The sequence below is a fragment of the Sus scrofa genome, chromosome X, assembly GCF_000003025.6.
Source record: "Sus scrofa isolate TJ Tabasco breed Duroc chromosome X, Sscrofa11.1, whole genome shotgun sequence".
Classification (NCBI taxonomy): domain Eukaryota; kingdom Metazoa; phylum Chordata; class Mammalia; order Artiodactyla; family Suidae; genus Sus; species Sus scrofa.
The window spans coordinates 21,284,765-21,301,990 of NC_010461.5; the positions used below are offsets into that span (position 1 = coordinate 21,284,765).

The window sequence follows — 17,226 nt, forward strand, 5'->3', positions numbered from 1 at the left end:
GTTATAATCATTGGGAGAGAGACACTATAGTTGGCTTACTTCAACTTGGCCAGTGCTGGAAGTCTTGATTTGAATTTTGAAAATATTAGTCTATAGATCAAGGTAAGAGGGAATGCAGTGAGGTTAATGTGTAGATCACTATAATTGTCTAGTTAATAAATGATAATAGCGTGGATTAAGAAGGTAGTAGTTGGTAGAGTTCCTGTCATGGCTCAGTGGTTAACGTACCTAAGAACCATGAGGTTGCGGGTTCAATCCCTGGCCTTGCTCAGTGGGTTAAGGATCTGGTGTTGCCATGAGCTGTGGTGTAGGTCATAGACGTGGCTTGGATCCCACATTGCTGTGGCTCTGGAGTGTGCTGGTGGCTATAGCTCCAATTTGACCCCTAGCCTGGGAACTTTCATATGCTGTGGGTGCATCCCTGGAAAAGACATAAAGACAAAAAAAAAAAAAAAAAAAAAAGAAGGTAGTAGTTGAAATGATGAGAAAGGTATGGTTTCAAGAGACATATTGGTGAGTTCCCATCGTGGCTCAGTGGAAATGAATCTGACTAGTATCCATGAGGGCGCAGGTTCAATCCCTGGCCTTGCTCAGTGGGTTAAGGATCTGGTGTTGCTGTGAGCTGTGGTTTAGGTCTCAGATGCAGCTCAGATCTGGCATGGCTGTGGCTGTGGCATAGGCCAGTGGCTACAGCTCTGATTCAACTTCTAGCCTGGGAACCTCCATATGCCATGGGTGCAGCCCTAAAGAGAGAGAGAGAGAGAGAGAGAGAGAGAGAGAGAGAGAGAGAGAGAGAGAGAGATGTTGGAGGCAAAATTAACTGGATTCAGTAATAATTTGGAAGCAGAGAATGAAGGAAAATGTAAAAGATGATTCCTGTAATTCTGGTTTGAGAAAATGGATGGATGGTGGTACCATTTGCTGAGGTAGGAAATGTTTGAAGTGGACCATGTTTGAGTATGTGTTTCCATGCAGAAGGAAGGGCACGGGAGGTTGTGAGTTTGATTTTGGGCATGTAAAGTTTGGGGTGCATTTGAGACAACAAAGTGTAATGTCATGTAAGCAGATATACACCATATATCTTTGGAACCTACTGGAGATATAAATTTATGAATTATCTGCATAAAGATGGTAATCAAATTATGGTTATGATTTTATATCGAGAGTACTGGGAAGAAAAAAGGGCCCAAAACTATGTCTTGAAGAAGTTAGATATTTAATGTCTTGGGCGAGGATAAACTATGAAAATGAGACTTAGAAAGAATGGACAGAAATATAAGAGGAAAATAGGAGAAGGGAGTGTGTTTGGAAGCCGAGGATGGTGAGTACTTAAAAGATTGATTGGATCATGGCCTCAAGTGTTCTTGAGATATCAAGGAAGATGAAGATTAAAAAATGTCCTTTTGGAAGTTCCTGTCCTGGCTCAGCAGAAACAAATCTGACTAGCATCCATGAGGATGCAGGTTTGATCCCTGGCCTCACTCAGTGCGTTAAGGATCTGGTGTTGCTGTGAGCTGTGGTGTAGGTCGCAGACACGGCTTGGATCCCGAGTTGCTATGGTTGCGGCTGTGGCCAGCGGCTGCAGCTCTGATTCAACCCCTAGACTGGGAACCTCCATATGCTGCAGGGGCAGCCCTAAGAAGAAAGACAAAAAAAAAAAAAAAAAGAAGAAAGAAAGAAAGAAAAATGTCTTTTTGGGTTTAGCAACATGGATGCCTTTAGTGACTTTAATATGAGTCACATAGTGGAGTGGAGATGTGGTAACCCTGTTAGAATGAACTGGAGAAGAGCTAAGAAGCGAAGAGATGGAGATCTTAAGGACAGACAACTCTTGGGAGTCGTTTTGCTCAGAAACAGAAGGTGGAGATAAGTCACTGTTCACTGGGAGAGTATGGGATAGAAGGAGATGAATGGGAGAAACTTGACCATGTTTTAAAAATTATGGACACAGTCTATTTCAGGAAGGAGGTTTAATATATAGGAGGAGAAATAATGAAAAAGTAAGTTTCTAAGGCAGGCCAGAAGAAAATGGGATCCAAGGCATCAAGAGATTGGCTTTGAATGAGAGGCCAGCCTCAGCTGTGTTGTAAAGGGTCAGGTTGGGAAATGCACTCAAGATGGACACAGATGTATGTAGGTTTCTATGTTTGGTAGCAGAAAGTTGAGGGAGTTCCTGTCTGGAGCCTCTATTTTGTCTGTGAAATAGCGGGTGGCATCATGTTCTGAGAGTTAAGGGGAGGTAATGAATGTTGGATTTGGGGACACTCTAAAGTTGGAGGAAATGGGTGCTGTACAGAGTAGGAGAATGAGCTGTCCAAGGAAACAGATTAGCCATGGCTCCCTGAACTCCACGCTTCAGACACACTGAACTTCTTTTAATGACTGCAACCTACTCACACACCTTCTCCTTTGAACCTTCAGCAATTTTGGTACCTCTGCCAGGAATGCTCCTCTGCTACCTTCATCTGATGATTCCCACTCATCCTTCAGATACCAACTTCGATGTACTTCTAATAAGCCTCTTCTGCAGTTAGGTAGAGAAAGTTAGCTGCCCTGGGTATGTGTTTCCATGGTCACCCTCATTTTATTTGCCATATCGTTGTAGTTGCTTATCTTACTGGCCTGGCCATCTCTCCTTTTTTTGGTGGGGAGGGTGTATCCACAGCATGTGGAAGTTCTTGGACCAGGGATCGAATCCATGCCACAGCAGCAAACTGAGCTGCTACAGTGAGAGTGCTGGATCCTTAACCTGCTGTGCCACAAGGGAACATCTCTCCTTCCTAAAGATCTGCTCTGAGCATCTGAGGCCATATGGTTAGGGATGATGATAACATGCTTAGCTCTGACCTATATATAGCACAGGGCCTGCCACATGATAGACACTTATAATACAGCTGCTGAAGGATTGTAGTGAACTCACTGTGACAAGAACAGTGATCACATGGCTAGAGGAGGGTGGGACTCTTAACAGCAGCCTATCTGGATGAAAGGTGCAGTCTGTAAGAAGCACTCTGGCCACTTTGAAGCTGAGTCATGAAGGAGGACTTCAGAGAGATGTAAGACTAAGACTCATGTTTCTCTATTGGCAGTAAGTGCTGGGGGAGTGCTGGCCCATGCTTTCCTAGCTGCCCTGGTAACCTGATAGTGTGTAAAGGGGGAAACTGTGGCTGCTAGGGTTGGGGGCACTGGCAGGAAGGAACACCACCATTCCAAGCGAGGCTCTAATATGCACAGGACCAAACATGGTCGTGAGTCTTGGTGGCTGATTTTGACTCTATTGTTTAATGTTGCTCATTATTTTAGCAACCTGAGAATAACAGCTGGACTGTATGGGATGGAAGCAACTTTTCCCTGGGGACAAACAGATTATGGAAGTTCTTCCGGAGAAATAGTACTTGTTAGTTTGCAAAACTAAATCCCCCCTTTTCTCCTCATTCTTAAAAAATGCCAAATTGCAAGATGTGCATGCATGTGTATATAAGATGAGGTTAGGACAAATTTAAGCCAGAGGAAATCCTTTATAGCTAGGCTGCCTCCTTCTCCTTCAATGGCTGATGAACTACAAATGCCAATTAGACACTGAGTTTACAGTTACTTTTGTGTATACTCTGAAAACTCACTTATTGTTGGGGATACTAGTTCAATGGAGAGAACAGGTTAGTACCAAGAAGTTCAATTGCTCCCCTGAAATATAAGTAGCTTACTGGTAAGGAATCCAAAGCAACAGGCCCTTTTCTATATTGGATGTATTCTCAAGACATCTATAATGGCCTGCAACAAACAGCAAGAAAGTAATAGCTACAAATGTTACTCAGTGGGAAGGGCTGGGAAAGGAGGTCACTCTTTCCAATCTCCAGTTTGAAACTGTGGCTGGTGCTCCATCACTTCATGGCGTGAGCTTTGAAGCTGCTCGTACTTTCCTTTCCATTTGTTTTAATTATGACTCTTATTTTTCATGGTGGTGGGACCATTTTCCAGGTCTTCGGTGTAGAACTTCAGTTTTGTCTTGTTTGGGGAGTGATGTCCTTCCTTTAGGAGACTCATTTTTGTGTTTCGTGAAGGGCACTTGCTAAGGCAAGGATTTTAGTGTTTCCCAGTCTGCTTAGCTCTCCTCAATAGCACAGTAATGCTGTCAACAGAAGAATCCCCAAGGCAAGCAGCATTTTTAGGGTCTCTAGTTCAGTCTAAGCTGTTTAATAAATGTGTTTTGAGGGGCGTGGAGTTGATTATTGAAGTCTTTACTTTGAAGGTATCTTCCTTCAGCAGTAGCTCCTAAGTAAGTTTAGAGTATGGTGAGGTCTTGTGTCTGGGATCACTTTGTCACAGGAGGGCTTGGCTTTGGAGAAGCTCTGACTTTGATTTTGAGGACATATGGCTCCTTGGGTCTTTCTCCATGGCTAAAACAAATTGATCTGTAATGTAAGAAAGGACACTAAGTGTTTCCATTCATTACCTTCATATTTGAAAACAGAAAACAGGGAGAGTGGTGATAAGTCATACATATATCTGATATGCAGTTACACGGTACTTTTACATTGGAAAGAAATTCTTCATCCTAAAGAGCAGTTCTTTATAAAAAGGTCTTACTTATAACCTAAACATAAAGAGGAGGTAGTATGTCATAGTGGTTGAGAGGGGGTACTTTAGGGCAGAGGGTCTAGATTCTAGGTGTTTGGACTTGGGTAATCCACTTGACCCTCTTAAGTCTCTGTCTTCTCGTCTGTAAATTGGAGCAAATAATAGTTATCAATGCATAGCATTGTTATAAGGATTGAATGAGATCATGCAGTTAGAGTTTGGCACACTGGCTGACAATAAGTGCTCGATAATTGTGTCATTTAATAGGACTTTTTGCTACTTTTTTCTCCAATTACCCTCCAAGGAAAGTAGATCCAGTTATATAAAGAGCTCTTTGTTCTGCAGCACCTCGATGGTTTTTCTGGGTAAACCAGTTTGGAATTAGACATGGGGAGAACTGAATTCCTTTTCCCACCCCTTCCCTCTCACTATCTTCCTTATTTATTTTATTGGTTTTTATAGCACTCATCACTACCTGTTATGGGATGAATTGTCTTCTCTGAAGGGATATGTTGAAATCTGTGTTGGTTTACTAGGGCTTCTGTAACAAATACCTCAGATTGGGTGGCTTAAACAATAGAAATTTATTTCTTCACTGTTCTGGAGGCTAGAAGTCAAAGATCAAGGTGTTGGTATGGTTGATTTCTTCTGATGACTCTCTTCTTGGCTCGTAGATGGTCCTTGTCTCCCTCTTTCTTTTTATGGTCATCCCTTTGCATGTGTCTATGTCCTCATCTCCTCATAAGGACACCAGTCATAGTGGATCAGAGACCACTCCAGTGACCCCATTTAACCTTAATTACCTCTCTAAAGGCCCTACCTCCAAATAGAGTCACATTCTGAGGTAGTAGGGGTTAGGACTTCAATATACCAATTTGGGGGAGAAACAGCTCACCCCATAACAAAGTCTTAACCTATGGAACCTATGAATATGACCTTATTTGGAAATAAGACCTTTGTAGACATAATCAAATTAAGATGAAGTTGTACTGGATTAGAGTAGGCCCTAAATCCAATGACTGGTGTCTTTATTAAGAGAGTGTAAAAGCTTTTAAGTTCAATTAGGCCCCTTTAATTTATTTTTGTTTTTACTTCCATTACTCTAGGAGATGGATCCAAAAAGATTGCTACAATTTACGTCAGAGTGTACTGCCTATATTTTCCTCTAGGCATTTTATAGTATCCAGTCATACATTTATTTAGGTCTTTAATCCATTTTGAGTTTATTTTTGTATATGCTATTAGAGAATGTTCTAATTTTCTTCTTTTACATGTAGCTGTCCAGTTTTCTCAGCACCATTTATTGAAGAGACTATCTTTTCTCCATTGTATAAACTAAAAAGGTTTTTCAGAGTAAGGGAAACCATAAACACAACGAAAAGACAACCTACAGAATGGGAGAAAATATTTGCAAATGGTGTGACCGAAAAGGGATTAATTCCAAAAATATACAAACAGCTCATACAGCTCAATGTAAAAAAAACCCAATCAGAAAATGGCAGAAGATCTATAGGTAAGTCATACATATATCTGATATGTATAGCATGAGGGTATGTTCTAACTTTATGGGCCGAAGACCTAAATAGACATTTCTCCAAAGAAGACATAAGATGGCCAACAGGCAAATGAAAAAAATGCTAAACATTGCTAATTGTTAGAGGAATGCAAATCAAAACTACAATGAGATATCATTTTACTCTGGTCAGATTGGCCATCATCAAAGAGTCTACAAATTACAAATGCTGGAGAGGATGTGGAGAAGAGGGAATCCTCCTTCCCTATTGGTGGGAGTGTAAATTGGTACAGCCACTATGGAGAACAGAATTGAGGTTCCTTAAAAAAATAAAAATAGTAACTCTAAAAATAGAGTTACTATATGATCCTGCAATCCCAATCATGTGCATGTATCTGAAGAAAACTCAAATTCAAAAAGATACATGCTCCCCAGTATTCATTGTAGTGCTATTCATAATAGCCAAGATATGGACACAACCTAAATGTCCATTGACAGATGAATGGATAAAGAAGATGTGGTACATACATATACAATGGAATACTACTCAGCCATAAAAAAGAATAAAATATTGCCATTTGTAGCAACATGGATGAACCTAATCAAATATACTTAAATTAAAGAAACGAAAGAGGTTCATTTGTGCCATATATTAGATTCCAACTATTGCCTTTGGAATGGATTAGCAATGAGATCCTTCTGTGTAGCCCTGGGAACTATGTCTAGTCACTTATGATGGAGCATGATAATGTGAGAAAAAAGAGTGTATACATGTGTGTGTAATTGGGTCACCATGCTGTACAGTAGAAAAAAATTGTATTGGGGAAATAAAAATTAAAAACAAATAAAAACAAACAAAAAACAAAAGAGGAGTTCTCTTGTGGAGCAGAGGGTTAGGGATTAACATTGTTCAACATTGTCACTGCAGTGGCTCAGGTTGCTGCTGTGGCGTGGGTTTGACCCCTTACCTGAGTATTTTTGTATGGTGTGGGTGCAGCCAGAAAAAAATGAGAGAGTGATACAGAGACATAGAGGAGACATATAAGGAAAGAAGGCCATGTGAGGATAGGGCAGAGATTGTAGTTATTCTGCCACAAGGCAAGGAATGCCAGGGATTGCTGGCTACCACCAAAAGATGGAAGAGACAAGGAAGGATTCTTCCTTAGAGCCTTTAAAGGTAACATGGCCTTCCTGATGTCTTGATTTTAGACTTCCAGTCTCCAGAACAATGGGAAAATAAATTTCTGTGGTTTTAAGCTATCCGGTTTTTGCCAATTTGTTATGACAGTCCTGGACAACTAACACATCATCTGACATTATCTGTTAATTGTCTTCTTTATCCTCCACTAGAATATAAGTTCCATGAGGGCAAGGACTTGCCTGTCTTGGTCACTGTTGTTTTGATAGTATAATGGATATTTACTGAATGAATGAGGGAGGACAATTTTTTTTCTTTCATTTATTTATTTTTTGTATGTTTTTTTATTTTATGTTTTTCATTTGGGGGGGCAATTTTGAAGAATAGGTGTGAGGAGCAGAGATAGGAGAAGGGAAAAGGGGAGGAAGGCATTGAAAAGGCCAATGGTGAGGAGTCTCAAATATACTCATATAATACTGAGTGGACTTCTGGTAGAGATGGTAAAGGGGTTGAATCCTGTCCAGTTTGATGTGGCAAGAGATAGAGACAAAATATGGAAATTGGGTCAGAAGAGCACTGGGACCTTAAACTCGTAATGAGTAGAAATTGAAGGGATTGCATTGACCTTTCACAGGTCATGGAAATAGCAGGGCCCAAGCTAATTACACCAAGATCCCAAAGGAGCAAGGGTGCCAAATGATATCTGCTTTACAGTTCAGATATGTAGTTTCCTCGATTCATCCTCCACATCCCCTACATTTTCCCATGGCATTTATCTTTTTGCCTATTTCTTCTGAGTTTGGGGAAAATTTATCAAACTATTTTTAATTGTCTAGTTTAGTTTTCTGCAGTAGGCCATCTATCTCTAGTATATTTTTTCATCTGAAAGCAATCTTTCCTGACCTTAGAGTAGTCCTGTTTATAGAAATACAGTATTGCAAATTTTATTGTAAATCCAAATGATGGATTTTATATTGTTTTTTACTTTTTAAAAGAAGTCCCTTAAAATTTTTTGTTCTCTTATGGTTACCAAAAGGGAAAGGTGGGGGGAGGGGTGGATTGGGAGTTTGGGATTGGCATGTGCATGGTATTGTACATGGAATGGATGGTCAATGGGGACCTACTGTCTAGTATATAGAACTCTACTCAATATTCTGTAATAACCTATATGGGAAAGGAATCTGACAAAAATGGATATGTGTATATGTATAACTGAATCACTTTGCTGTATAGCAGAAATTAACACAACATTGTAAATCAACTATACTTCAATAACACTTTAAAAAACGAAAAAAACTTTTTTGTTCTGCATCCCTAGAGGGTCTTTGTAAATTGGACTTTTGACTCTCTCCCTTGCTCTTTCTCTCTCCATTCAATGAGTTTTTTTGATTTCTTCTTCCTGATATTTATGCTTAACTATTACTGAGGTTGACATGTCAGAGACTGTGTGGGGCCCCAGCTTAAATATTTTAATATAAGACACAAGGAAAAGTTGATATTTTGTATTGCTTTACTTTGATAAATAAGGATTTCACTTGACTGGAAGGAGTACAGAGTATTTTATAAAGGGGACAGACACAGGGCAGGGAGGTGAACTGCTGGGTTACGTAATTTCTCTTTCATGTTTGTTATGGCAAATGATGTGTCCTGCTCCACTTCCAAAATCATGATGGTCATTGTTTATAATCTTTGAGGGCAATACCCTTGCTTTTCTTAACCCCTTTGTCTCACTAGGTTGAGCCGAGCTAGCAGTGATGTCCACTGATCTCTGCCCCATCCATATATAAGTACTTGTATACTTCTAGAAATGTTTGACTTTTTTCTTTCTCATGTGGCCTAAAGTCTACTTGTTCCTATTTAAATGTGCTCTAATCTTGGAAGTTTCTGTGAGATTCTACCCATTGTTCCCCATGTGTTGGTCCACTGATAAATCCTTTCCTTAATCCAGTCCCATCTCTACAACATGCCACCCTTCCATTTTCCCTAATGTTGCTATATATTTTTCCATATTATTTCTTCGCTTATTATCATGGGAATTTGAGAGAGAAGGAAGTTAGTTACGTGGGATCAATTTGCCATCTTGAAACAAAATTAGGAAAATGATATGGAAATTTTACAGAGAAGGTAGGCCTTAGATGGAGAAAGGGGCACACATGATCTTGGGTTGGAAAGTTCTGGGTATTAATCTAAGCTTGGCCTCTTCCTGTCTGTGTAACCTTGGCCATTTGACCTCTTGGGATCAAGCTCTTTTTCTTATAGCTCCATCATCTTCAGGAATGGAAAGAATTTTATGGTGAAAAGGAGGAGGGAGGGCATAAGATGTAAGCAAGAACAAAGGCACAAACATTGGAATGAGGGTGATGTGTAGAGATGAAAACAAGCTGAGATGTTGTCAGTGTTGTTGTTGTCTATCCTACAGTCATCCCCTCTTTCCTGGCTGGAAGAATTCAATTTTTTTGTACTCTCCCTTATACAGCCATGGTGGTCCTTTTCCTCTTGCCAAGTTTGGGGATGGGCACATGATAAGGTAGCCAGAGTCATGAGGGGACATTGTGGGGACTTCTGGGAAAGCTCTTCTAATTGTTGATGAGAACAAGAGACACAAATGCCTTCTCTTTTTGCCCTGGACGTTGTTGCATGTGATGCTTTGAGCAAAGGACCGTGATCCTGAGGATGAGCCCCATTCTGAGGATGGGTTGATAGACCTAGAATTTAAGAGAGGAGAGGAAGAATCCAGGGTACTTGATGATGATGTGAGGATACTGAATTAATCAATCCTGTGACTTCTGTCACTTCCAACTTTAATCAAGAGAGCCAGTGGAACTGTGCAGATTTTCTTTTTTAAAAAATTTGAAATTCGAAGCATACAAAATGATACAAGGGAGACAAATGTATATTTGGTTTGACTGGGAAATAAAAATGGTTAGGTTAGAAGGAAGATTGCCATTAAGAGCTTTGAAAACCAAAGAGAAGAGTTGAAGTTTGATGTGGTAGATCACCGGGAGCTACTGAAAACTTTTGATCTTGATGAATATAGCATTTTATTTTATATTTTTAAATTGTTTTTATTTTTTCCATCATAGCTGTTTTACAGTGTTGTCAATTTTCTACTGTACAGCAAGGTGACCTAGTCACACATACATATATATATACTTTTTTCTCACATTATCATGCTCCATCATAAGTGCCTAGATATAGTTCCCAGTGCTACACAGCAGGATCTCATTGCTTATCTATTCCAAAGGCAATAGTTTGCATCTATTAACCCCAAATTCCCAGTCCATCGCACTCCTGAATATAGCATTTTAAACAAGATTCATTTGTGGGAGTTCCCATTGTGGCTCAGTGGTAACGAACCCGACTAGTATCCATGAGGATGCAGGTTCAGTCCCTGGCCTCACTAGTGGGTTAAGGATCAAGTGTTGCCATGAGCTGTGGTGTAGGTCGCCAGTGTGGCTTGGATCCTGCATTGCTGTGACTGTGGCATAGGCCAGCCACCGCAGCTCCGATTCTACCCCTAGCCTGGGACTTTCCATGTGCCGCGGGTACAGCCCTAAAATAAATAAATAAATAAATAAATACATACATAAATAAACAAGATTCTTTTGAGAATATGATGGTTAAAATAATTAATGGAAGAGTCTACATTTAAGAAGACCAGCTAAAAAATTTGGCAGTGTTTCAAGTATGGTACAATAGGCCACTGGCTCAGAGTCTGGTATTAGGGGCGATCACTGTACTTTTGGTTTAATTTTTCCTTCTTTCTCTTGTCTCCTGTAAGACCTGGTGGAGAAGCATTTCCTGTTAGTGAGACAGGGCATATATCATTTGGGCAAACTCTCCCATGTTATAGAGGGGTGGTTGCTGGCTTATGAAGAAGAGAGACCAATGCCTAGGGAGTGGGAGATGGAGGATCAAAGAATGAGACGCCAGCAGCGCCATCTCTGTCTGCGCTCTCCCTGCCCCTCCCATGGGCTACACTCACTGCAATGGCAAAGCCAAAGGGGAAAGAGAAATTGTTGCTCCCCAATGGCAGTTGGGGGCATCCAGCAGCACATAACATCTGCTTCTTAGCTTAAGAAGCCTCTTGGGTGGGAAAATCTATCCTGCTATAAACTTTGGACACTTCCACATATACTTACCTGTGTGATATTCTTTTATGAAGAAAACATATTTCTATTTAATTCTTAGCTCAATAAGAAAACCTGTTAGTGTAGAATCATGTACTTAGGTCCTGTGTAAAGGTAATCTGATATTTAATCTTTTGGATTTAAGATAAAATAGTGTTTCCATTATAAAAATATACAGCAACATTTACTTTAAATAGTAACTTTCTATTGTACTTTAAAATATAATTAAATTCTCAGTTGACTTTACTAGCAACACGTCTGTTTTGTAAAGTAAACTCCAACTGCAAAGAAAGTTATTTATTTCCATGCTTGGTAAAGACACATTGTTCTAAATAATGATTACCGTGGAGAAATTAGAAGCCACACACAGCTTTTACCCAGCAGGGAGTGTATTTTGAGACTCAATAAATTTGAGCTAATCTGATTTTTCAAAAAATAGCACAATTTCTCCTTTATACATAATTATATCAGTTAGAGATTGCGTTTGGCAGAATATCCCAGAAAAGCTAACAAACAGTGTTTTAAAAAATTAGTGGGATTATTTGGAGTTCCCATTATGGTTCAGTGGTTAATGAATCTGACTAGGAACCATGAGGTTGTGGGTTCGATCCCTGGCCTTGCTCAGTGGGTTAGGGATCCTGCGTTGCTGTGAGCTGTGGTGTAGGTCACAGATGCAGCTTGGATCCCGCATTGCTGTGGCTCTGGCGTAGGCTGGCAGCTACAGCTCCAATTAGACCCCTAGCCTGGGAACCTCCATATGCCACGGGAGCGGTCCTAGAAAAGGCAAAAAAAAAAAAAAAAAAAAAAAAAAAAGTGGGATTATTTGTCTAATGTTTCAAAGGTCTGAGAGAAAGCAGCTCAAAGGTACCCGCAAGGAATACAATTTTTCTTCTCTTCCTGCTCTGACATCAGAACCCATGGTTGTTTCACTTTGAGCACTGAGGAAGATCCAGGCAGAGGAAGAAGGAAGAGGGAAAAGGAGCAGCAATTGGCTTTTATTTGTGTTTGATTGGACAAAACTGGTCACATGGTCACCCATAGATGTGAGGGGGTCTGAGAAGGTGAGCTTTCAGGGGTCCTGACTTTATAGTAAAAGAAGATAGGAAAGGGTTAGAATGCTTTTGAGCTGGGCAATTCACAGTATAGGCTTTAGCAGTGTTAGTTACTTTGGGAGAAGAAGGGAAAGACAACTCAAATTTCACATGGCAGATTATTTGGCTGGACTTTGACACAGGAATTTAGAGGCTAGAATACCATACCTGGGAAAGCTGATAACTGTGCAAAGAGATTTGCACAGATATCTGTGTGCAAAGAGATTTATTCTGTTTTTAATCATTTATTTTAACATTTGTAACTGACAAAGTGATTTTATTGTTTGTCTACATGCTAGATTATCTAACGCCTGCATTACCTTATTTTTCTGGTGAGGATTCTTAATGTTCAACCTGTCTTTGGGACATGTATGGGATGTGAAAATGGAAAGTTGAGCCTTGTTGCTAAGTTAATTACATTTACCACGTGTTGCGAACCTATACACTCAAATTCAGCTTTAAATATGTATCTAAACAATAAAAAAACCCAAACAACCCAATAGAAAAATGACCAGAGACCTAAACAGACATTTCTCCAAAGAAAACATAAAGATGGCCAACAGGCACATGAAAAAATGCTCAACTTCAGTAATTATTAGAGAATGCAAATCAAAACTACAATGAGCTACCACCTTACACAGGTGGTATGGCCATCATTAATAAGTCTATAAGTAACAAATGCTGGAGAGAGTGTGGAGAAAAGGGAACTCTCCTATACTGTTGGTGGGAATGTAAATTGGTACAACCACTATGGAAGACAGTATGGAGGTTCCTCAGAAAACGAAATATAGAACTACCATATGATTCAGCAGTCCTGTGGGCATATTATCCAAACAAAACTTTCATTCAAAAAGATACATGCATCCCTATATTCACTGTAGCACTATTCACAATAGCTAAGACATGGAAACAACCTAAATGTCCATTAACAGATGAATGGGTTAAGAAGATGTGGTACATCTATTTAGTGGAATACTACTCAGCCATAAAATGAATGAAAAAATGCCATTTGCAGCAACATAGATGCAACTAGAGAGTCTTATACTAAGTGAAGTCAGAAAGAGAAAGACAAATACCATATGATATCTCCACTTTTACATGTGGAATCTAAAATATGGCACAAATGAACCTATCTACAAAACAGAAAGAGACTCATAGACATAAAGAATAGACATGTAGTTACCAAGGTGGGTGTAGGGAGTGGGGTGGATGAGGAGTTTGAGGTTAGTAGATGCAACTATTACATTGAGAATGGATAAGCAAAGAGGTCCTACTGGTACAGCACAGGGAACTATATCCAGTCTCTTTTGATAGAACATGATGGACACTATGAGAAAAAGAATGTGGGTCACCATGCTGTGTATCAGATATTGGCACAACACTGTAAATCAAGTATACTTTAATTAAAAAAATAAGCCAGGTAGGGACAGAAAAAAAATGTATCTGTGCATTTGACAAACTGATTAAAATGGCCAATAGTGCATTGTCCTAAGTGAAATAAATCAGACAGGGAAAGACAAATATTGTATAATCGCACTTAATGTGTAGAATCTAGAAAAGCCAAACTCATAAAAACAGAGAGTAGAATGGTGGTTTCCAGGGCCTGAGGGGTTGGAGAATTGGGCACATGTTGCTTAAGGGTAAAAACTTGCAACTAGAAGATGAATAAGTCCTGAGATCTAATGCACAGCAGAATGATTATAGACAACAATACTGTATTATCAACTTCCAAGTTGCTAAGAGACTAGATCTTCATCATTCCCACCAGAAAACGAAATGCAGATTATGTGATGTGAATGAGGTGTGAGCCAACACTATGGTGGTAATCACAGTGTTATGTATAAATGTGTCAGATCAAGGTGTGGTGTGCCTTAAACTTACACAATGTCAACTATGTCTCAGAAACAGTGGCCTAGGGTGGATAGTGTCAGTGCTGTGTCCAGATTCTGCTCCCCTCCACCAATACAGTAAAAACCTTTTAAACATGTAACCACCAAAACAGCACCCACAGCTCACTCTATGTGGACTGCCTTCATTCTTTGCCCTTCTACATGTAGAGAGATAAGAGTGCCTGGGCATTTATGTTTCTCTGGGTGGCTCTTGATGGGACTTAGAGTTTGAAAGCTTCAGCTCCCTTGTCTCTACAGTCAGGGCAACTCTGAGGAGGAACCTAACCTCCAGAGCGCTCTTGAGGGACCACAGACTAACTCATTGCTTGGTTTTGGAATTCTGACAACTGTGTGACAAATGACCATAGCACTTAGCATCCTAAAACAACAAAAATGTTTTAACACGCACTTTCTGAGGGTCAGGAGTCTGGGAGTGGCTTAGCTGGGTGGTTCTGGCTCAGGGTCTCTAATGAAGTTGAAGTTGAGCTGTCAACCAGGGTGTGGTCATTGGAAGCTGAGGCATCCACTTCCCAGCTCACTCATATGGCTGTTGGCTGGAAATCTCAATTTCTGGCCATGTGAGCCTTTGCTCAGGACCACATGGCAGCTGCATTTTTCCAGAGATAATGGGTGGGAGGGAGGAGAGGGAGAGAGGAAGAGAGAGAGAAGGAAAGAGGGAGGCCAACACAAAATCAGCAGTCTTTTATAATTTTATTCTGGAAACGACATTCCATCATCTCTGTCACCTTCTTTTGCAGAGACCAACCCTGGTGCATTGTGGGAGAAGACTACACAAAGATGTGAATATCAGAAGGTGATATTTATGGCTGATCTCACAGTTTCTCTTCCTTCCCCATTCTCTGCTTCCTCCTCTCCTTGACTGGTTTCCATGTCCTTAGGTCTGTTTCTGGGGAGCTTGGCCTAAGTTCAGGCTATTTCTTTATCCAAAACAGGGATCAGTCTATGGGCTAAATTGCTTGTGGCTGGTTTCTGTACAGCCTGCAAGCTAAGAATGGTATATATATATATGTAATTGTTATTTCCCCAATACATTTTTTTCTACTGTATAGCATGGTAGATACTACTACCATGTATACATTCTTTTTTCTCACATTGTCATGCTCCATTGTAAGTGACTAGACATAGTTCCCAGGGCTACACAGCAGGATCTCACTGAAAAAAATCAAAAGAAGAATACTTTTTCATCATATATAAAAATTTCATAGTATTTGAAAATTATATGAAAGTCAAAATTCAATATCCATATATAGGTTTTACACATTTTTGTGACTGCTTTCACACTGCAAAAGCAGAGTTAAGTGGTTGTAGCCCTTGCTACATGGCCTGCCCTTTATAGAAAGTTTGCTGACTGCTGGTGTAAAGTGAACCAGCTTTGTGTGTTTTGTTATGTTCTTAGCATTTATTTTCAAAGCTTTGCCTTTTTTTTTTTTTTTTTTTTTTAGGGCCACGTCTTTGGCATATGGGGGTTCCCAGGCTAGGGGTTGAATTGCAGCTGTAGCCTCTGGCCTACACCACAGCCACAGCAATGCCAGATCTGAGCTGCATCTGCGACCTACACTCAGCTCACGGCAACACTGGATCCTTAACCCATGGAGCGAGGCCAGAGAGTGAACCTGCATCCTCGTGGATGCTTAGTTAGATTTGTTTCTGCTGAGCCATGACGGGAACTCCACCACTGGCCTCTTGACCATCAGTCCTAAGTCCTTTCAGTGTCCTTATGTTTTATTGTTAACTCTTCCCAGTGTCCTTTTGTCACTCCACATAGAAATAAAAATAAATTCTTTTGGATTTTCTAGCACCACCCTTCTGTAAGGCAAGGGAGGGGCTGTAACTTTCTGCATTAGGGGTCTGGCAGAAGAAACAAAGTTCTTGCTTGGTCCCGTGAAGTATGCCATCTTTCAAAACCCTAAGTGACGGTGGCTTGATTCTCAGAAGAGGAAATTTTAAAAATTATATTAAGAATTTCGAATAACTTGGACAGAGGCCCTTCAAATATCTTTGATGCTTTAACACCCATCCATTTCATGTCCTGAAGCAGGTAGAATTTGATCATTGTTGATCTTGTGGACTTGAGTGATGGTAAGATGCAATTCTGTAATGGAGTTTTTCTTTGCATATCAAGATTATATCAAGGGGGTGAATTAGTCAGCTGAAAAGTGCTTTATAATTTAAATAAAATGTTCATTCTCATATCCTCACCCAGGCCTCTGTGGCAAGCAAGGAGATTCAAATCCCGTTTTATTGATGAAGAAATGGATAAAATGATAGATTCAAAGTTCGCTAATTACATAGTGGTGAAGCTGGAGCAAGAATCCAGGCCTCTTGACTTCTAATCCACTGTTCTTTCGACTCAAGCACTTGACTATTTACTGTGTGCTGAGCAGTGTATGAAGCACAGTGGGAACTTACAGTGAAATAGTACTTACAATAGTACTTATATTTAAATGCCACTTTCAACTCCCCCCTCCCACAAACATTTATTTTCTCCACTGAAATTAGTATATATTAGATTACTCTTGTTCATGCTGTCTTGTTTAGTAGCTGTCAAGTGAATTTCTACACACTTGAATTTTACATTATAATCGATGTAACACAATTGGTATCTAGAGGAAAAACCTTTTATCTATTAACTCCTCCTTTATTGGTTCTGTGTTCCCTAAGAAATAGAGCTAAAGCACGAAACCTTTTGTAATTTTAGGCTTTGGCTAATAACTATATGCAAAGGAGCTTTAGATATTTTTAAAGTTAAAGTGGAGAAATAACTTATTGGTTTGACAGGTCATATGGGCTTAAAGGGATGAGAAACAGAGGTTTTCGTGATACTGGGAAAAGAGTATTTCATGTGAGGCTGGCTTAATTTACCTAA

General features: G+C 39.9%; 1 long non-coding RNA gene across 1 annotated transcript in view; it reads left to right on the top strand.

The window, feature by feature from the left end:
• The window catches only part of LOC110257768, a 160,461-nt gene that overhangs the window by 62,270 nt on the left and 80,965 nt on the right, over window positions 1–17,226 (top strand). The window contains exon 2 of the long non-coding RNA XR_002340734.1: window positions 15,098–15,153. This is a non-coding gene — a long non-coding RNA (uncharacterized LOC110257768). The remainder of the gene's footprint in view (window positions 1–15,097; window positions 15,154–17,226) is intronic.